The 22,151-nt window shown below is 41.2% G+C and overlaps 1 protein-coding gene across 1 annotated transcript in view; it reads left to right on the forward strand.

Annotated features, from left to right (window-relative positions):
- Nucleotides 1-2,532: 2,532 nt before the first annotated feature.
- The window catches only part of LYPD6 (LY6/PLAUR domain containing 6), a 121,444-nt gene continuing 101,825 nt past the window's right edge, over nucleotides 2,533-22,151 (forward strand). Inside the window, exon 1 of the mRNA XM_054562379.1 lies at nucleotides 2,533-2,597. The gene's annotated coding sequence lies outside the window, so the exon portion shown is untranslated. The remainder of the gene's footprint in view (nucleotides 2,598-22,151) is intronic.

The raw sequence follows: 22,151 nt of genomic DNA on the forward strand, positions 1-22,151 counted from the left end.
AAGCTTTTAAGTGACATAATCGCCTTTGTCGTCCTTAAGGAGCCATGGTGGCATTGTGGTTGACTGGATAGTAGAACAATTAAGGCTGCTGTGGCAACCTGGGTAAGAAATGATGAGGCTGTGGCAGTGATAGCATAGGTTTTGAGGATGGAGAGATCTGAAAGCTGCTCCAGGAGACAGAGTTCAAGGACATGGTGATTGAAAAGAAGTGAAGGGTAAAGTAGGAGGATTTAATATTTTAGCTCTCCTGATGGCTGCCTGAAGAGTATCGTATGTTGGGAATAAACATATTTAAAAATGTTTTCCTAAATAATATGTTGCATACTCTTTAGAAAATATGGTAAAGTATAAAGAAGAAAACAAACAAAAAAAATCATCTATTATCCCACCACACAGAGATAACCCTTGCCTGGCGAAATTTCGAGTGCATATTTTTCTATGATTTTAAAAAAATATTTAAAAAAATCACACTTATTCTATTAACACTTGTCTCAATTTTTTCCCATTTGCCCTCCTCCACCCACCCCCTGCTCCCACAATCAATCCTCACACTGCTGTCCATGTCCATGGGCCACTCATACATGCTCTTTGTCTAGCCCCTTCCCCTTCTTTCTACCATTGTCCTCCTTCCCCATCCCCTCTGGTCACTTTCAGTCTGCTCCATGTTTCCATGCCTGTGGTTTATTTTGTTCGTTAGTTTATTTTGTTGAATAGATTCCACTTATAGGTGAGAACATACGGTATTTGTCCTTCACCGTAAAAATATGTTTTTTAAAAGAGATCCTAAGGATTCTGTCTCCATCAGGAACAGAGTCCCATGAACTGTAGTAATATATTGAATTTCATTTTGAACCCAAATAAGTTTTTACTAAACTATGAGCTGAGCCAGTTAAAAAAAAATCAAGATTAAGTGAAATACGTATATGGACAGGAATTTTAGAAAAAGGAATTTTTCCTAGACACTAAAGAAGTGGCCAGTGATGACACCCAGGACATGCCCTGATCAGTACCAGATTCTAACTCACAGAGTCACCGAGAGAGAGCTCCAGGTTCGGTTTGATTATTTCATGTTCAATTCTTTTAGCCCCGCAGGGAGGCAGCACTGCAGTGACCACCTCCCGTGTCCAAAGGTTCTAAACATAAACTAAGTAAGAGAAAAACTTTCTGAGATCCAGAAGCTCTTAACCAAAAAATACATCATCCGAGGCCCTTCCAGGCAGAGGGAATCAGAGGGAGTTTAAAAAACAAACAAAAAAATTGATATATTTATGAGTAGATTATGGGGAACAGCAGAGGCAGGGAGTTTCGGAGGAGGCCTGCTCGAAGAGAAGCTCGAGGAATAGAAAGGTTGAGGGACCCACAAGATGTTCAAATGTAGCCTCTTGGGCGGGCTGTCCTCGGGAAGGCAGCCCTGCAGTCCCGGGTACCCGGCGGAGGTGGGGCGATCCCTAGCCTCCAGCTCCATGCTCCCAGGTGGACCCACGCATTCCTTCCTGCGGACCTTCTCGGGGACCTTCCCAATCACCCTCTCCCACGCCAGCCCTCCGTGGTGCTCAGAGAGAAGGCGAGTTAGTGCCGCCTTCCGCTTCCACTCTGAAGCTCTGGATTGAAAAGTCTAGGAGAGTCAAACACGATTTACAACGAGAGAAAAATCAATACGTCATGAGAGGCTGGGAGGAGAAGGGCTTTTACCTGGGAAACGATATGGCAGAAGGTGGGAGAATTATGTCTACCAAAACCCACAACCGGATTCCCACTTCCTCGCTAAGACCTGCCTCTCCGACTCTCTTCCCCCTTCATTGTTCGCTCTGCAGTCCAAGTCCTCTATTGCAAACGTTAGGTGGTCTAGGTCTGATCTGGGTTCGGAGTTCGATTTGCTTTTCAGCTCCGATTCTTATGTGCAATGGGTGTCGCGCGGCCGTGGAGTGGCGGGGAGTAAGGTTTGGCTGCGGCCGTTTCCCACTGCCAGGCTTTCCATCACTCGGCTGCTCTCCAGAGTGAGGCGAGAGGCTCAGCGGGTCGCTCGCAGGAAGGAATCGCTGCAACCTGAGCCAACACTGTTCGTTTTGAACGCTCACTGGGAACGGGCGTCGCGGGCATGCCTCAAGCCCTCCCGGTTCTGCCCGCCAGACTCGGCTCACTCACCCTACCAGCCCGAGCGCAGAGCCGGGTGCCCCACGGGTGCCTGGCGCTCGGCTCCTGCGGGCGGGAGTTTGCAGACTTGGCGTCCTGCGGACACTCAGGGAGTTGGGTCGTGCGCGCCGACCCAATGAGCGCGCCCCGCGAAGGGCTCGGCTCCCCCCGCGCGCGCTGATTGGTCCCGCGGCCTATGAGGCCGGGCTGGCCGGCTGCGGCCGGCGGCGGCGGCTAGTGCCCAGCGTGAGTGGGAGTGGCGCGCGCACCCCTCGCCGCCCCCCGACCCTCCCCGCTGCGTTTTCTCTCCCGCCTTCCTCCTCCCTCCCTGGCTCCCTCCCCGCACTCTCCGGCTCCGGCCGCGCGCTGGCGGGGCTCCGCATTGCACGCTCTGGGGGCGCCGCAGTGTTCGTGGGATGGGGCAGCGGGCTGCCACTGGAGGCCGGAATCCGCACGCAGCCCGGGTGAGTAGAGTCGGGCTTCCCGGGAGAGCACAAAAGGACACGGGGCTGGTGCCAGGGGCCCGAACTAATGCGGAGCCGGGGCCAAGAGGGAAGTGGACTTAGTCCTCGGAGCTACCCAGTGCTAAGACAGCCCCCTCTGCCTCCCTGCCCCCTCGCCCCGGGGCCGGCAGAGCTGGGGTCTCCTCTCTGCGTCGCTCCGGTGTTTTGCTCCTGAGTGGGCAGCCAGCACTGCACGCAGCCTGGGCAGGTACAGGGGGGCGTGTATGTGTGCTAGTGTGTAATGCTGGCGCTCAGGGGTGGGTTGGAAATGTCAGGACCTGCCAAGTTCAACGCGGGAGGAATCTTTCCCAAGAGTAATTAAGCACCTTCCCAAGGCCAAGCCTGCGTCCACCAGGAACTCCAGCCGGAGGGAGTTCCCGGGCGGCGGAGTGGCAGCGCCCCACATGTTGCTGCCTGGCGGGGGGGGGGATAGGGGGTTGGCGGCGGCGTTGGCGGCGGCTTGGGTGCGCCCACCCAGAGCCTCTGCCCGACGTGCAGTGAGCTGGGGCTGCTCCAGCCATTGCGAGGACTCACCGGGCCCTCCGACCACCCACCCGGGCGACTCCGCGCGGGGCCGTCCACCGACCCAGCCAGGGCTTCGCCTGGGCTTGACCTGGCGACTCGCTTTTCTTTTCGATAACAGCGGTTCGGTTGATTTACATTTGGTTAAAGTCACTTTTAACCTAAAGCTCTCTTTCGGTGTTTCTGACTTACTCTGACCCCCACCACAGTCTCACCAGCTCTCCTCTCTTCCCCTCCCCTCCCCCGCCCTCAGTATCGATCCTGCTTCTCAATGCGCGATTCAAAACTTGATGTTTGAACATAATTATATCCGGTTTGGTCCCTGGCGTCTTAAGTATCATGATCATTTGTCATTTTCTCTTAGACTAGCGGGACTTGTTATAATTTTTTGTTGGCGGGGTGTTGAGGGGGGGAGCAGATCTTTGGTAGCTATTTATTGGTAGAATAGCATTGACCTCCCTGAGCATATGACCAAAACAAAAAAAATGTTAAGGATCTTCCTCTGGTAACCTACCCAAGGTGTGACCTCCAAAATTCAATTTTCTTTGTGGGAAGCCAGGGAGTTTAGATTCTCCAAGGGGAAGCTTATTTCTTGTTAAATTGACTTACGGTGACATGCACTCGGGTTTGCTCTGCTCTGGCCAGCCATTGCAGATGCCATGATATTATTAGAGCAATTCCCTTAAAGCCATTACATTTTCTTTCGAGTGAGAGGACTTGGGGTGGCTGCTTAAAATTTTGGACCTGCACCTTATTTCTCTAGAAGGCATTAATGGCTACTGTATATGTGCTCACGTGTATCAAGTTTGCAAAAGATATTTGTGCAATCGTCCATGAAATGGCTTAATGCACATTTATGTTAAACCCATTTAAATGTAAAACATCTATCTGTTTTCAATTTTAGTTTCCACCTTGACCAAAGGCCCCAGACTGCAAACAGGACTTAAAAGAAGCTTCCTTGTTTAAACAGAGGTTTTACAGAACTCTAGTCCGTAGAGCACACAGTAAGCTTCCTGAGCTTGTAGGCACATAAAAGCTGTTACATTTGTGAATTGGCTCATTGGGTTAAAAATATCAGAAATGGTTCCAGACAAAAGAAGTAGCTATGATTCATGGGTCTATATTTTGAAGCTACTGACTGTCTTTGTGAGATGTTTATATCACACAGTGCGTAAATGGGCTGATTATAAGAAAATAATGCCAAGTAAAAGACTGTTACTATATATTGCATTATGCTGTACAATTTACATGGCCCATTAAGATCTGCTATTAAAGTGCCCGTGAGGAAGTCATGTTTTCATCACCCCCATTTTACAGGTGGAGCAACTGAGGCTCTCAGTGATTAAGTGACTTTTCCAAGGTGAATAGCAGAGTTCCAGTCCAGGGTTTTGTTGTTGTTGTTGTTTTTTCTTCAATTTCTTTGCCTTCTTGCTCTTTGCTCCCTCCCTCTCTTCCTTTATGTTGGGCTACACCTTTGGTGCCTTTCTACTTCCAATTTCTGTACCCCTTTTTACTATTCAACCCATGGCTTCAGTACCCTTATGTGCTGTTTCCAAAAGGCTTTGCTCTCTGCCAATTATCACTAAGCTCCCACTAGGGTGTGGGCTAATAAAGAATTAAGGAGAGAGCTAATTGGTTTTAAGGAACTACACTTTTCAAAGGGCTATATTATTTTTATTAATGGGTTGTTAAATGTACAAGTAATCAAAACCCTAAAGAATGAAGTATTAATGGTAATGTTTTAGTAAATCAGGTGACTAGATGTAGCAGAGATGTTTGAGAGACATGTAAGTCTCCTACTTTATAAGCATATTACTCATAAACTCTATTGGCAATCATAGCAAAGCCGCAATAATGATTATTTTATTAGTGCTGTTCTTATTTTGAAAAGAATTGACAAAACAGATTACTTAAATAAACCCAGAGCTGCTTTGGGCGGGGGACACCCACTTATCAAAAGTCCTGCAATCCTCATTACCTGGTGTACAAATGCAACAGAATAAATTGATTAAAGAGAAATCATGCTTTTCCTTGCATAGTTAGCAAGGAGCTTACAGATATCTGCCTATCTGATTACAGTAGTTTCCCCCTTACCTGCAATATATATGTTCCAAGACCCCCAGTGAATACCTGAAACCATGGGTAGTACAGGACCCTATATATATACTATGTTTTTTTCCATGTATACTTATCTATGATAAAGTTTAGTTTATAGATTAGGCATAATAAAAGAATAGCAACAATAATTAATGATAAAATAGAATAACTATAACAATAGACTATAGTAAAAGTTATGTGAATAGCTTTGGGACTATTATTACTTAAACTGAGGTTCACGAATACAAGTACTGTGATATTGAGGTAGTCGATTGAATGATAATCGAGAGAACTACTGCGCGACGTAATAGACAGGGAGTATATATGGTGTGGATATGCTGGATAAAGGGGTGATTCATGTCCCAGGAAGGGCAGAGCAGGACCGCAAGAGATTTCAGCATGCTCTTCAGAATGGTATGCAATTTAAAACATATGGTTGTTTATTTATGGGATTTTCTATTTAATATTTTCAAACTGTGGTTGACCACGGATAACAGAAACTGAGAAAAATGAAACTGCAGATCGGAGGTCGGGTACTGTATTTATTAAAAACTCATCATTTGTACATTTTTTCTTGTAAAATCATTGCCTACAGTATTTAACATTGCATACTACTTATTAAGATGAACAGAATTTTTTTCTTGCATTAATATAGGTAGCTATTGAGTTTACCAGTAATAAATCCTGGTGAAGTATGTGGGTTTTGGGTTCAAGTCCTGGCTTCACATATACTGGGACTTCAGAAAGTGATTGCACCTCTCTGCTTCAGTTGCCTTAAGTGTAAATCATGAATAATAATGGCACCTAACTCATGCAGATTTTCAACTTATCCATGCAGCAATATTTAGTGATCACCTACTATATGCCATCATTGCCTTAGGTGCTAGGGATACATAGACAGCTCTTTGCCAATAAACTTGACAGTCTAGTGCCTGAGAGTTGGTGACATGATGCATGTAAAGTGTTTAACATGGAACATGATACTAGTAAATGCCCCATGATTGTTAACTCTTGGTATCATACATTCATTCAGGAAATGTTCACTGAGTGCCTTGCAGATCCAATGCAAATTGGAGCATATACTGAATGAAGGATATTTTCATTCCATTCCAATTCCAGTTCCGTTCCGTTCTGTTCCATTCCATTCCATTCCATTCCATTCCATTCCATTCCATTCCATTCCATATTCTAATGGGAGAGAGGACTCCAAAGAAAAATGTAAAGTACATAAACAGTTCTCTAAAAGAGAATTCAAGTGCAGACATGTAAGGGAGAAAATGTAAAGGAATACTTAAATCAAATTGGACATAAACAAGTGGGAAGTATATGAATTTTCTTATGGGAACTCATACAAAAAATAAAGTTCTGGTATTAAACTCTTTGAAAATACATAGAAGAAAGTTAAGGAAAGAGAAAGAAGGCTTACTTATATACATGTAATGAAAAAGGAGTATTTGAAGGGTCAGGTTATTAAATTAAGCCCAGGAAGGGTGACAGATCCCAGGCACACTAAAAATGACATAGCCAAGAATGAACTTGAAAATATCTTGGCAATGGATTTCCAAGACAATAATGAAAGACTCTTAAATACTGTGAAATGAGAACTTTAGAAGCCCTTGGCTTATATCATACCAAACATATACTCAGAAATAAAAAAAAGAATATACAGTGTAAATGAATTCTGCACTTCTGATTTTGCTGAGTAATAATTCTACACCCAGACTTTCTCAAGCAATATATACATTGGAGGAAATGGCAAGTGCTCAGGATATTCTGGATCTGATCAGCAGACTAGCTGCAGATGACTCACCAAGACTAGATGGCCGTCACTCAAGTGTGCTGAAGAAACTTAGTGTGTAAGTGACAGCTCTCTGGGGCATTGGCTGGCATCCTTGGGGGTCTCCTGTCAGGAAAGGGTTTCAGGGAGGATCCTGGAGCCATCAAACCATATCCACATCCCTGTGGACAATTGGAAGACCAATATTCAAAACAAACATAGATCATAGCAAATATAACTTATTTTGTAGAAAAGGGGAATAATGTATTACAGTTAAAGGAGAAATATGTGTGCCTCTACAGAAAATGTGATATTTTAAACTTTACAAAGCCTGACCAGGTTTCAGATCTGAGTTCTTTCCCTACTCATGACTTTTTTGCTTGACAGAGAAAGAATAAACAAAGAGTGGAGATAAATAGACACTTCTCTGAGTGGACAAATAAGCCTTTTCCAGGAAGTAGTTTGGAGATGCTTTTATTTAATTTTATAAATGTTTACAGATGATATGCAATTCTTATGCATAAATGAAAACCAAGCTGATAAAGTTGAACCATAGAAGTAACTTAAAAGACAATCTAAATGAGAAGAAAAATAATAGAAAATTAAAGTCACAATGGAAGATTGAAGATAAGGATACTTGGGAAAGGCGATATCAAGCACATTTACAGGAGATGGTTTTAAATTTTATTTCTATTAGCAGTCAACACAGCTGGATAATATTTTCTCAGCTCTCAAAAAAAGTGTGTCTGCAAGTTAAAGTCAGTATTAAGAAAATAGTAAGATACAAAATTCTATACTAGTGTGGTACCATTTACAAAATGAGTAGTTGAGTAAGTTTATGTAAATATGTATTTATCTGATCATCTACATAGAAATAAATGTCAGCATACTAACAGTGACTATATCTACGTATTATGGGATTGCAGATGTTCTTATTGTCTTACGACAGTATTTTCCAAATTTTCAACAATGAACATATATTGCTCTTACAAGAAAAAGTGCTATGAAAATAAGATACATAGTATTATAACCTCAGATTTCATGTAGTCTAACTATAAGGAAATCTTATTTGCTTATCATTTCTATGTCTCCTACAAATCTGTAGTTGCAAATTTTGTTTGTTTTCTCCCCTGAATTTCCTATATATAAAAGGCAGCATGTTTAAATACTTTTTATTGTTTTGGTATTAGGAAAAAGTTTGCTTTCCTTAGATAGTAAGAACTGAGAAATCAAAGTTGTTCTATTTTTTCCCCTTAACTATCAGGGGGTGAAAAACCAAGTAAATGGAAGGATTGCTAAGTTCTTTTAGTGTATAAACCCCATGAGGTCAGAGACCAAGTCTGTTTCTTTCCTTTCTGACTCCATAATGCTTACCTGGTGCCTGGCACATCGCAGTCTCCCAATACATGTTTTTTTGAATTGAATGAAAGGGCTGAAAGCTCCCACAGACTTACAGGGATTTGAAATAAGAAGAGATCCTAGGGCCCTTTTTATTTTCTGAAGGCCTATGACTGACTCAGGTCTTAATTTGTGATCTGTAAGTCATCCTGACGTTCCTTGTACCAGTAACTGCTAGGCCACACAAACAAATTATATTGGTCGTCTGGTATCTTCTGGCTTATTCTTGCGTTTTGATCTAGGTCTTGCCACTTACTTCCATCTTTTATTAAATGTTGTCATGTTTTGGACTGGAGTTTTGTTTCTTTCCTTGGCTCTGGGTTTTACTTTTCTCTCAGGTTTGGGCTTGGGTTCACCACCTGCCTTCTCTACTTGGACTCCAGTGATCCCAGTGAGCTCTGACCCTTCCTGGTAAGCTAGAATCTTTGCAAGGTAGGATTATATACCACAGATTATTAAATATTAACACCAGATCACTAGAAGAAACCTGGGAGTCACTGTATATTGTTCTCCAATATCAGCTTAATAAGGTGCTGTGGTCAAAATATGCGGCAATGTACCTAGTATTGTCAGAAAGAATCTTAGCAGAAGAACAGATGATTTTATTTTGTTATTATATAAAATCTGGTATATATGTTACAGCGTGCAACCCTTATTGTCATTTTTAAATTAAAATAGATATGAAGGAAACAGATAAGAGTACTCGAATGATTAAGTCAATGCCTAGGATTGTGAATGAGGACTAGGGGAGAGGCGGCAATTATCTAATGATGGAATATGAAGAAAAGAACTTTGGCTTGGAAAAATAAAGGCTCATGGGATAGGACAGTTATCTATACATTATGAAGGTTACTGCAATCTTCTTAGATTCAGCTAGCGTGACTCTAAAACTAACATTGATCATCCATGACACCAGTGTGACCAGAGGCTGTAGGACAGGAACCACTGCTTGCCATTGGGCATTTCTTTTTGGGAGTCCTTAGCAGTTGATGTGGCACAGCTCAGGTGTAAGGAGACAAGATCCACACTGGACAGGTAAGGGAACCATCATGGTGTAGCAACTTCATTCCTCCAGGAGCTGGTATCTATCTCTTGTAGCATAGCTCCATAGACAAAAGCTTCCAAAGTCCCGTAAGCTGTGGTCCCCATTTCTAGAACAATGGCCCTCGGATGCCCCAGAAATGCTCCAAGTATGGTGTCCTCATCAGGTAATTTCAGTTTTCTCTCAATCTACCAATTAGGGATCATAGTTATAACTGGTGTCTAGTTACCATGCCAGCAATCTAGTTGACATTTTTACCCTTATCAGGTTGTTGCAAGAAAAAAGCTAGATAGATATGGAAAGGCAAATTCTCATGATCACAATTACAAAGAGAGTGGGCTTGGATTATTTTTTTATGAAAATAAAAAACACATCCGTTGATACCTGAAAGCAAGGAATTTTAGACAGATAGCAATAAGCTCAAAGACTGTATAATACATTTTCTCCTGTCCTGCGTTCTACCTACTCTCTCTTTTTGCCAAGAAGGGATGAGGCTACAATTAAAAATAGGATCAAAAAAACAAACATCTTTAAGCATTCTAAATGATTAAATAACAGTGTAGCCCTGGCTGGGTCACTCAGTAGTTTGGAGCATCCTCCGTGCCCCCAAACTTTGTGGGTTTGATTCCTGGTCAGGGCACATATGTAGGTTATGGATCTGATTCTTGGTCAAGGCGCATACTGGAGGCAGCTGATTGAGTTCCTCTCTCACATCAATGTTTGTCTCTCTCTCTCTCCCCCTTCTTCTTTCTCCAAGATCAACGAACATATTCTCAGATTAAAAAAATTTAAATAACAATACAGTCAATGTGTTTGAGTGGTAGGACTTGGGGTGAACACTTAAAAAATATACTTCGTAATATTTTTATGCCCTAAAAAGCTGGAGGAATAAAGTTTGGATTATTCTCATCCCATTTTGTTTTTCTTTTTTCCAGTACCTTATAATATAATACATTAACAAATATATACATTATTTAAGTTTCCATCAAGACATCTGGAAATACTGGTTCCTGTCTGCCATTAAAGTACTTTAGATAATGTATGCCCTTACTTGAACTTATAATAGTAGCATTTACTACCCTCTACTTTTTTATATGAATGACTTTTCATCTGCAGGACTCTACCTGCTTATGAGGGATTTTGTTAATTTTTCATTGGCAGAGAGGAAGTGTAGAGTAAAGGTTAGAGGCCTGGCGTCTCTTGTGTTGTAATTCGGGCCCTACCAGTTGCCAACTGTGTGACCTTGGGCAAGTTATTTGGTTTCCTCCAGTTTAATTGGTTGCCTTTGACTAGCTGAGTGACCTTTAACAAATTGGTCACCCGCTGTCTGGGATTCATCTGCTCGAACTGTAAACTCAAGAGGCCATCCTAATTTAACTCTGAATTCCCAGATGAGTTGGAACAAACATAAATTTCTAACATTTAAAACTTTTCATTAGTGCTGATCTAATAAAAATAGTTTTGAGCAATTAAAAGTGTGGCATAATATTGGTATTAAGACCAAACAAAGTTAAACAGAATTCTTGGCTTCTAAGACCATGAGATCTATAATAAATTATTTAAAAGATCTAGCACCTCTGTCTTGAATTTGTTCTCTTCTTGCTATGCTCTTCTTTGACTTAATTCTCCATGCAGAATACATTTAATTTCTTAGAAGTTTTCCGTCTTGAAGATACAAAAATTTACTTTCAGGTGTTATAAAAACCTGACCACTTAAAAATACTAACTTTAATAGAAGTAATATTCTGTATTTATATAGCATCTTTCGTACAAGATGAAGGGAATAGCTAATAGAAGGGCATGGTTTCTCTCTCTTTTTTAAAGATTTTATTTATTTTTAGAAAGAGAGGAAGGAGAGGAGAAAGAGGGGAAGGAAAGGAGAGAGGGAGAGAAATATCAATGTGCCAGAGAAACATTGATTGGTTGCCTCTTGCACACCCCCAAATAGGACCTGGCCCATAACCTAGACAATGCTCTGACCAGGAATTGAACCAGTGACCTTTGGTTTGTGGGATGACATACAACCCACCGAGCCACATCAGTCAAGGCGGTTTTTCTTTTATGCATAACTTCATAGAAGAATTTTTTTTAATGGAATTCTTTTAATTCATATTCCCAGTCACCCAACCAAATAAATTTACAGAAACTTTTGTAGCAGTTCTGCGTTGGTTTTGGTCAAGCATGTCGTTGGCCAGGAGTGTCCTTTCATCTATTATTTCTCAATTGAAATCCTTTTTATTCTTCAAGAGCTAGTTCAAATGCAGTTTCTCCAAAGAAGCCCTTTCTCCTGATTCCCCCATTAGTGTAAATTATAATTTTTTACTTATACCTGTATTTTGTACTGACATAATGTCTTTTACAGTCTAGCTTATTATTTATATAATGTCAGTTTTCTTGAATGCCAGCATGAGCATATTGTCTTGCACATAGTAAGCCCTTGTTAAATATACTGAATAGAATGATAGCTTTCATAGAGAAAAGCTGTAAAGATTGAGAAGAAGGAGGACAAATCACACAAGGCTAGTTTAAAGGAATAAATTTTGTATTTTATGACAACTGCCACCTAATTGGAGTCTCTGGATGTCCACAGAAAACAAACAAACAACCACAAGCTGGGACATTTTTCCTTTGAGACACTTCCCTGCTGTTTCCTAGGAATAGAATATCTTCTAGGTAAGTCATTAATCACCATGACCTAGGACCTGGGAAAGTTAGGAATGCCACCATGGCTAGTGTGGCTCAATTGGCTGGAGAGTCTTCCTGTAAACAGAAAGGTCACAGGTTCGATTCCTGATCAGGGAACACGTACCAGAGGCAATTGATGTTTCTCTCTCACATGGATGTTTCTCTCCCCCTTTCTTGTCCTCCTTCCACCTCTCTCTAAAAATCAGTAAGCATGTCCTCGAGAGGATAAAACATTTTCGGAATGCCATCTTCATAGGTGGAAATCAAAATCTGGCTTTTTTACACTTCAAACTAAGCGATACTGTGCTTTTAAAAGTGTGTAGATAATTTCTATTAAACTGAAAGCAGAAAAGTTCAAGGAAGAAAATAATCATTACCCTCCTCGTCACCCAGATTTAATTATTCATATGTAATATCTTACTACCTTAATAGCACTCTTTTTCTTTGGTGGCTACCTAGCTAGGTATATAGAATGCATTCAGTGTTTTGTTTTGTTTTCTCTTTAGATCCTTATTCTATAAATAAAATAGAGGAAGATATACAAAGTATTTCTATACTATTGAAAAACTCTCATGAATTGTCTCATAGAAGAGAATAACACATATAGTTAGGGCTGGCACTTTTTAAACTAAGAGCTACACAAAGCTAGATCTGTTTAAGCTCTATTAGCCAGTGTTCTTCCTGTTCCATTGTCAGAGATTGGAATCACAGCCAGCTAACTTGAAATGTTGTTTTAAGGAGGGCCAGGTGAGATGTGGCTGGCTCAGCATCAACTCCACCCAGTCCTGAGAAACAGCTCAGGGTTTATCTTCTGCTGTTGCCAACGTTGTTATTCTTAGGTGTAGGCAAGCCAGGCAAGTGGAAATAAACAGGATGGAAAAGGTATTTTTCCCACCAAAGCTCTTTAGAGGCTTAACTTTCTAAATGAAGGGCAATACATGTTATCTAATGGGAGAGGATTTTAAAGAAGGGTACTCTTTTTAATAGTACTTTCTTCTTGGCTTGGGAACTATATAGGAGAGGCCTTTGCTCGAAGGGGTAATTTCCAGCTCGGCCATGCAAACTGAAGAAATGTGGAGTGCTATAGCACCCAGCAGACATTGAAGACAGGCCGATAAACTCATTTTGTATTAGCTTCTGGGAAGTTGTGACATTGTATAAGGGTTTCAGATCCAGGAGAAGCAGTGTACTGAATAAGGTTGAACATGGGAAATGCAAGGGAAAAGAGTACAGAAAAGGAGCTAAAACATTTACATTAAGGAAAACATCAGCACTTTATAATCAGTTTAAGGAAACTTTCTGATTCTGTCTGATTCTGATCTTATCTGGAGAAGCCCTAAAATAAATAAGTTTGAAGAGAACCACCGAGCTCTAGATGCCTTAATCATTGGCTATGATCCTGCCTTGGCCTCCATTAAAGCCACTCCCTTGGTAAGTCCTTGTTTCAACTATAGAGTCTGAAAGATCATTGTTAAAAGTTTTCCCAGAGGATGGACATGCTATCTAATGAATGAATCCAAGCTGGTTAATAGCCATTGGTCAAGTAAGCAAGGAAAATTTGAGGGTATATAAGAATTCAGGGGGCCCTGGCCAGTGAGGCTCAGGTAGTCACAGCATCATCCCATAAACCAAAATTCTCAGTCAGGGCACATGCCTAGGTTGAAGGTTCAGTCCCTGTTCAGGGCATGTAGGAGAGGCAACTGATCGGTGTCTTTCCCACACGTCGATATTTTTCTCCCTCTCTTTCTCCCTTACCGTCTCTCTATAAAAAAGTCAATAAGCATGTTCTTGGGTGAGTATTAAAAAAAAAAAAAAAAAAAGAACCCAAGGGGATTGAGACAGAAACACAGAAGAGGCAACTATTTTGCAGTAGATATGGATAGAAAGGAAAAGTGTTGGGATATTTGCTTATTTTATTGGCTACTTTTAATTTAAACTCTCCTCATGCTATGTGTTGAATTATCATCCACTAATTAATTACCAGATTTTGACTAAGCCACTTAAATTCTTTGAATTCAGTTTCCTCATTTATAAAATGATTGTACAAGATCGGCATTCCTGTAGCTGGATCTGTAAGAAGAGACGCTGTTCTGTGGACTATTGAAGGAAAACAAAGTATGATGGTCAAATATGTCTGGAAACAATTGATTAAATTATGTTTTTAATTGCAAGACTTTTCAGTACTTTTAGTACCTGAATGATCACTCTAAATATCTAAAAGAAGGTATACCATTCAGTGAATCCCAAACCTGTTTGACAGTGGAACCCATTATGAAGGTCCTCTTGAGGGTCCAGTGTCCTGTGCGACACCAAATATTGGGTTACCTGGTGACTGAGGTCTTTCTGGGCTTTAAGTTCTGTAAATCCACAATTAGACAGTACATCTCTTCTCTTGTATCTTTACAAGCTAGTCCCTTGCCTCTTCTCTAGAAAAGTGTGTGTTGTACATAAGCCTTTTGGAAAAAAAAATGTGCTGTTAAAAAATTTCTGCATCTACTTTAGGAGAACAACACTGTTGAGATAATGTAAACCTGCAAGCTATGCATATTCCCCTTTACTTTTATATTTATTTAGATTACATAAAGTCACAGGCAGTCAAAACACAAATAGCGAATTCCCAAACACACACACCCTAACAAAAATAGTGAAACATTTATATTAATACAGGGAATAATATTTCAGAAAAGAACAGTTTATAAAAGACCTAGATTTTATTCTGACAGAGGCATTTCTGAGCAAAGCAATGCAATTAATCACAGAGCTGTAACATAAAGATAAAAAGATGAATACTGAGTATATACAAAATGTGCACTGTTCTTCCCTTCATCTAAAGGATTGCAGAAGATGTTTTCACGCCTTACCCCACCAATACGAATCTTGGATTTTCTGTTTGGCTAGGTTTACCCTGGCCTTGAGGAGGAGCTGGTTAAGCTGGGGTGTTCTGGAGAAGGGAGTGGAGGCACATGTAGACGCCCAGGACACAGTGTGTCTGGGGCTGGATTGTGCCTTCTGCTAAAATACCTTCATTTCCAGAGGGTTTTGGGGTGGGGAGATTCATGGCCGTCCGTGATCTCCTGGGTTAGAAAGAGTAAGTAAGAATCACAATGGCTGTTTTTCATAGTATAATTATTGTGGTTTGTGAATTCTCTAAACTATGCCTGAACCTATAGTAGACAATTTACAGAGGTCTATGAGTTTGGCCTCCTTTATATGTTTTAAAGAAAAAGTTTATTAGGTAATGTTAGGATACAAAAGCCAAAATTGGATACTAATTTCCCTTTACAATTACATTACATTTATATGTTGCTCTATTTCTCAGGTTCCCTTGTCTATCCTCCACCTGTATTTAAAACTTTTGAGAATCTTTGTCAGAAGTTCTGTTACTTGAATCAAACTTATCTCTGATGAGACATCGATATTTCCATTTAGTTTTTCTTGTCTTGTTAAAAAGTTGGAATTTGTTGTGTATGTTTATTATATTTTTAGACTGTAAACTCAATTTTGAAATTTGGTGAACTGATAGCTGTTTTCCCCCCATATTATAATACTGGCTTGAGTCAGGTTTTGCAGTTCCTGATGTCCTTGAGTTGTCTCAGTGAGGGTTCCAGACCACGCTGTGCTCCAGTTCTTTACTTTAGCACTCTCATTTTTAGAGGCCACCTTTTTATTCCCTTAAATATATGAACAGTCCATTAGTTCATCACTGATTGCAAGCCCTCGCACAGAGTAGATGCTCAGTAGATGTTTGATGAACAGAGGTTCTCCCGACGCAATCAGCATTTGCTGAATAAATGGACAGATTAGTCAATGGGCAGCTCTTCCTATCATTGTCACCACTGTCAGGCCAATGGTGTCACCATGACCTGCCATACAACATTATTTTTAACAGATACAAGTAAACTTTTTATAATCTACAGACATGATGTTAAGTAGCATTTAGTATTTATTTTCCTGTTTTTATAAAGAGACAAAGGAATTACATAGAAATTTTTGTACAGATTTCACAAAACAGAACAGATATATCCATATAGCTGGTTCTGTACTGCAGTAGCTCAACAATCTTTGGAAGAGACCTGAGTCCTCTCATGTAGGCATGAGATGCTCTCTATGGGACGGAGCTTTGGGAACTATGGGACTAAGTGCCGTAAAATCTCAAGGTAGGGCTTGTTTTGGCGTGTTACAGCAGACGTCCTTTGGAACAATCATTTATGGATGAAGTATTCTATAAAGCTTTCTGCCTAACCTTTTCATATGAAAAAGAATCTAGTTTGCATGTGGTCTGTACTTGATTGTTGACATTTTATAGGCAACCCTCTGAATGTGTAGAAAGATTGAGTTTCTCAGACATTTCTCAGGCTTATTCACTAGTAAGTTTCCTATTTAAAATCCGGTTGTTTGAGAGATGACAGTGTATACACTCTTGTCTTTTCAGACAGGAGAGGGGAAAGGCTCCTCTTTGCTTTGTCGTATTTCCCCGATTTCCATGATTCCCTAACACTTTGTCTCGGTCATCACCAACAGCAGTGCTTGCCAGAGGGGGATTGATTTATTAAAACCACTTGTCCATTTTCATAATCAAACTGTTGGCACAAAGAACCCAAATGACTTGTTTTGTGGCTTGGCATTGACATTGAGAGCACTGAAATTTTCTTTCTTATCTTTTTTTGGTGGATTTTTGTGTCATTTTGGGGGAACACTTAAGAAACTATTTCTTATTGGTGATTTTGAGAATTGTTCATACTTAAATAGAGGTTATGGGCTTAAGTTTAAATAGCTTTGAAATATTTTAAAAAGTTACATATTTTAATACTGCAACAGCACTGTCTACATTTAATATGCCTAAAGTTTTGAATGACCTTATATTTTACATTTGCCAATGCAAACATGGCAATAATCAGGCAACAAAATACTTTTTTCTGTGCCCTACCCAATGCTATGCAAAGGAAGGATAAGACATGGCATCTGTTTTTATGGAACTTGGAATTGGCTTCTCTCTCTGTCCCTCTCTTTAAATGTTTGAGGACCAACTTGTGCCAGTCACAGTTCAAGATGGAAACACAATAGTGAATGAAACAGGCAGGAGTCTCTGGGGATAAAACAATGAATAAGACTTACAAAAATCCATAAGGAGTGGAAGCAGAAAGTAAGGAAATAAATAAGAAAATATGCAGTATGTTCGATGGCAATAAAGTGCTTGGGAGAAACTAAAGCGGGGAAGAGGGAGACAGAATGTCAGAGAGGAAGGGGGCAGTTGGTAAATTTAAATATAATGGTCATGGAAAACCCCTGCTGTGAAGGTGTCTCGTGAGCACCTGGACCAGCGGAGGGAGAGCGCCATGGGGACTTCTGCAGGAAGAGCCTTCCAGGCAGAAATGCAAAGGTGCTGTGGCAGCATCATGTCTGGCTTGCTCTCAAAACAGCAGTGAGACCAGTGGCAGCAACCAGTGGTGGGAATGCAGTAAGCCAGGGGGAGGGTAGTAAAAGTCCATAAGGAGGCAGGCCATCCATCTCACCAGGGCAGCAGAGGTTATTGCAAAGAGCAAAGATCCCTCCCCTTCCCTCCCCTCCTTTCTCTCTCTCCCCGCCCCACTCTCTTTTCCTTCTTCCTCCCCTTCTTCCCTCCCCCCTCCCTTTCTTCAAGAGGTTTGGGGAGCAATTGAAAGAGTTCATACTGAGGAATGACCTAATAAAATATATGATTTAAAAGCTCACTGGCTACTGTGAGAATAAGTAATAGATGGGAGGGAGCAGAGCTGGAAGGAGGCTGTTGTGGTAATCCAGATGATGTTGGCTTAGATCCTGGTGGTTACAGAAGAGGTGGTAGAAAGCGGCATTTCTTGTCTATTTGGAAAGTGTGGAGAAGATGGATTTACCAAAGGGCAGGAGGTGGGGCATGAAGGGGAAAGCGGAGTCAAAGATGGTTTCAAGTGTTGGGGTTTGATAACTGGAAGGGTCAGTTGTCATTTATAGAGATGGGAAGGAAGGCTGAGTAGGGGCTGATTTGGAGGAGGATCAGCTCAGCTTTCGGCACCTGACATTTGAGATGCCTATTAGGCTTCCAAATGGAGATAAGAAGTAGGTGGTTGGAAATGTGTGTGTGAGTTCAGGAAAGGGATCTAGGCTGAGGATATAATTTTGGGAACTTCATTATGTTTGTACAAGCCATGAAACAAGAGCAGGTCTGCGGGCGGGGGAGATGAGATCGGCAGGCAGAGCAGAGTGAGGACAATAAGAGGCAGTTGTGTGGTCCTTTAATATTTGCTAGAGGTGCGGAGAAGTAGGGATTTGTGCCTCTAACATTTGCTGTAGATGCAGAGAAGTAGGGATTTGTGCGCTAGAAGAGATGAAGCAACTTTCATGGAGAGGGAGAATTGATCTTTGCAGATGGGTAATATTTGCAGGGATAGCAATAACAAGAGAAGGGCATTTTAGTTAAAGGTACCAGAATTAAACACAGTGCAGTCCCTTAGTAGGAAGATAGTAGGGAAAACGTACTAAGATCACAGTAGGTTTCTCACACGGAGAGATTATGATATGCAAATTGTAGTGAGACTTGGGTCCCATTAAAATCACGAACATTTTCTGACACTTTGCTAACAGCTTTTCCTCCTAATCCTTGCAGCTGGTGCTGCCCTATATTTTGCAGTAACTTGAAACTGACATGTGGGGAATTTTAAGTACATATGTTATCAAAACAGATGTTTCACAGACTTTATAGATGATCAAGAGGTCATCTCATCTTTCAGAAAGCAGCCTGGAATTTGAATTTAGTTCCTCTCATAATTTCATGTTCTCCAGAGTAACTCTGTGGGAAATTTAAAATTTATTAGCAATTTTCTCTTATTCTTGGATTTTAGAGAAATGGCAATTTCAGTAAACCTGAGCAAAATTATATGCTGTTACCAAGAGGCAGATTATTGAATGACTTTACTTGTCTGGTGATAAATCTAAGGCCATAAGTATGCTTTTCCTGGAACTCTGGGGTAATATTTTATAAAGGAAAAAACCCTGCATTCTTTTTCTGATGCAAAGTGATAATTAAAGCAAAAATGAACTTCATAAAGTAATACAAAGGATCCCAACTTCAGAAAAAAGTTTTGCCTCTTGTTTTCTCCCCACCCCGACTTTTCTTACTAGAATCTAGATGAGAATCAAGTCTTGTTTTTATGCTGTGTAGAAGTTTTCCCTAAAGTTGCAAAAGCTGTGGAGTTTGCCAGAATTCCCTGAGGTAAGAACAAAATATGCCCTTTTTTGGCTCATTTTACTTAAAGAATGCCTTTAAAACACTGTGGTGTCGACTGTTTGGCATGACCCGGTGTGACAATTCCATATGCCCATTTTTGCTTTGGGGCTCCAGGACATGCGGAGTGCAGCTCCAGCAGGCCTCGCCAGCTTATGGGTCAAGCCTGCTAGGTGTTAGGTGAAGAGCAGTATGCTGAGCCCTGTAGCCCTGTCCAGTAGAACTTTCTAGCCTCTTATGTGGTGACAGAAATATTCTTTCTTTGCAGTGGCCACATGTGGCTATGGAGTTCTTGAAATATGGCTAGTAAAGTCAAGGAAGTAGATTTTAAATTTTATTTAATTTTAATTTACCTAAATTTAAGTGAGGGCATGGCCAGTGCCCACTGTATTGGACAGCGCAGCTTGAGCTGACGGCGTAATGTGCTTTCCTGGAGCTCGGGGTGGATAGGTGCCCGCCCTGCCCTGGCGGGGGCCTCTCCACCACCCTGGTGAGTGCCCGCAAGCATATCTTTCACGTACGGACACACCCCCCGTGCTGGCTTGTAGTGGTGGGAGATAGTGCGGGGCTTTGTGACATAGCTCCTCCTGCCCCTCACAGGAGTGGGGAGAAAACGATAAACAGGTAGAATGACAAAACGAGATGGGGTAATAGTTACTGTCCAAAAGACTTTTGATGTTAAAAAAGCATAATATTCAAAATAGCCTATTTAAATATTTGAATAGTTTATTCCTGGTTATGAAAGAAAATTATCCTGAGGAGTAGATTTTAGAGGCGCCATTTTGAAGCACTCATTTTACTAGTGTCTTGAAAGTAGGGATTCTGGGAAGGACCCAATTTCTGACCCTGAGGAGGATTGCTTATTTTTAAGGAGTGCTCTTAAGGTTTTTATTAATATTTAAAATTGAAGAGTGGATTATTGAAGGCCTACTGTGTGCTTTCACATAATACCAATGGGGTGTGTGGTGCTGTGCTCTGCATGGTGATCACTTAGGAGAAGAATATGTAGCACAGCTATTAAAACGAATATGATAGGGCCACTGAAAGGCAAGGAGGAAGGTTGCGTGTGTGACAAGGACAGACCGTGGGCCTTGCCTCAGAGTTCTCACTTGAAATGTTGGTGTTATGGAGAATGCCACATCAAATTTATATTCTAGGACCCTGGTTGGGGGTAAAAGATAGAAAAAGGAAGTCTTTTGCCTCTCAAAGATCGGTTTTTACACCTGAAGAAGCCTGACACACTAGCTAGCATCTCACTGGTGCTGTGACGAGCCGTCTGCCTCCTGTATCAGAAGCAGTCCTCCTTGAATTTGTGGAGAAAGGTGTTTAAAACAATTTGTTGATTGATATTTTGGTGGTCATTCTGCCACTCTCACTCATAAGGCTGAATGGAGCTTACGTGCCAGGGACCATGCTTCACTTGCCATCTAAATGGGGAGGGAAAAAAGTGTGTACATGGAAGAAGAAACCTAAAAATAAATTTAAAAAAAAAATGCTGCGAGTTAGATCCCAAATGAATGGCGCAGATAGTAAATGCCGTATCCCACAGCTGTCTTCAAATGCATACTGGGCCATCAGGTGGTAGGTATTATACTTACTCTCTGGAGCTCCAAAAGGCAAAACCGGTGGTATTTTCTGTAACTAAAGAAGTGGTTTTTGAAGGCCCGTTTATGCCGAGCACTCTGGGGAGGGGGAATGGTTTAGAAGAGGACACGGTGTGCAGAAGATGAAGATGTGATAGTGGTGGCAAGTTGCAGGGAGATTCATTTCAGTGCAAAGCAGGGACAACTTCAGAAAGTAGAAGAGGCTGCTAGGGAGGGGGTCAGCCCCACTCACTGGAGGTGTTCCCAAAGAGGCTCCCAGGACACTGAATGAGAAAGAGAGAGCGCAGGCAGGCAGAGCAAGCAAGGGCCAGCAAATAGGGACCATTGGCCAGATCCAGCGTCCACTTCCTTTTATAAATAAAGTTTTATTAGAATCCACCTATGCCCATTTGTTTAAATCTTGTTAATGGGTGCTTTCACACTGCAATAGTAGAGGTGAGTATTATGCAAGAACTTATGGTCTATAAGTCCTAGCTTACTTACTGTCGGGCCCTTTATAGAGAAAGTTTGCCGGGTTCTAAAGAAGATTGGGTCCAATGACATGTGAAATCCTATCTAATTCTCTGAATGTGAGGGATTCCAAAAAAAAAAAAAAGCCTCTTAGGAAGTATAGAGAAGGGTTGCTGTGAGAGATGGACTTTCAGTTTGATGCCCAAGGAAACTGGCTGGTCCTGGCAGAGGGGGTCGTTCGTATGACCACTTGGGCGAGTCTCAAGGGGATTAAGTCAGTGTCTCTTGGATGCAGTGTACAGACTTATTCCAACATTCATTCATTCATTCATTTGTTCATTCATTCATACTTTATGCCTTCAACATATCATTGGCCAATGTAGATGGTAACCCAAAACACTGCTGCCTGCTCTTGGTAAAGGAAGCCCAAACCCTGGCATGAGCTGTTGGCATTTTGATAATAACTTTGCTAGTATGGAAATGCTCATTAAGTTCAGTGTTTATAATTAGGTTTTATGGAGTTATTTTATTTTAAGTATAATGGTCTCACCTAGACACGACTTAGAATTTATTCACGTGTTTGGCTTAATTGTAGGATGTAAGAAATGATTGTTCCAAAATGAAAACCTGACTGTATTTGCAGGAGATGCAGCTTGCAATGTTAAGGACAGGATGCACATTACTATTCATGCCTTTTTAA

This window comes from Pteronotus mesoamericanus, unplaced genomic scaffold (assembly GCF_021234165.1).
Source record: "Pteronotus mesoamericanus isolate MK-2021 breed Mesoamerican mustached bat unplaced genomic scaffold, CSHL_Meso_final scaffold_651, whole genome shotgun sequence".
In the NCBI taxonomy this organism is placed as follows: domain Eukaryota; kingdom Metazoa; phylum Chordata; class Mammalia; order Chiroptera; family Mormoopidae; genus Pteronotus; species Pteronotus mesoamericanus.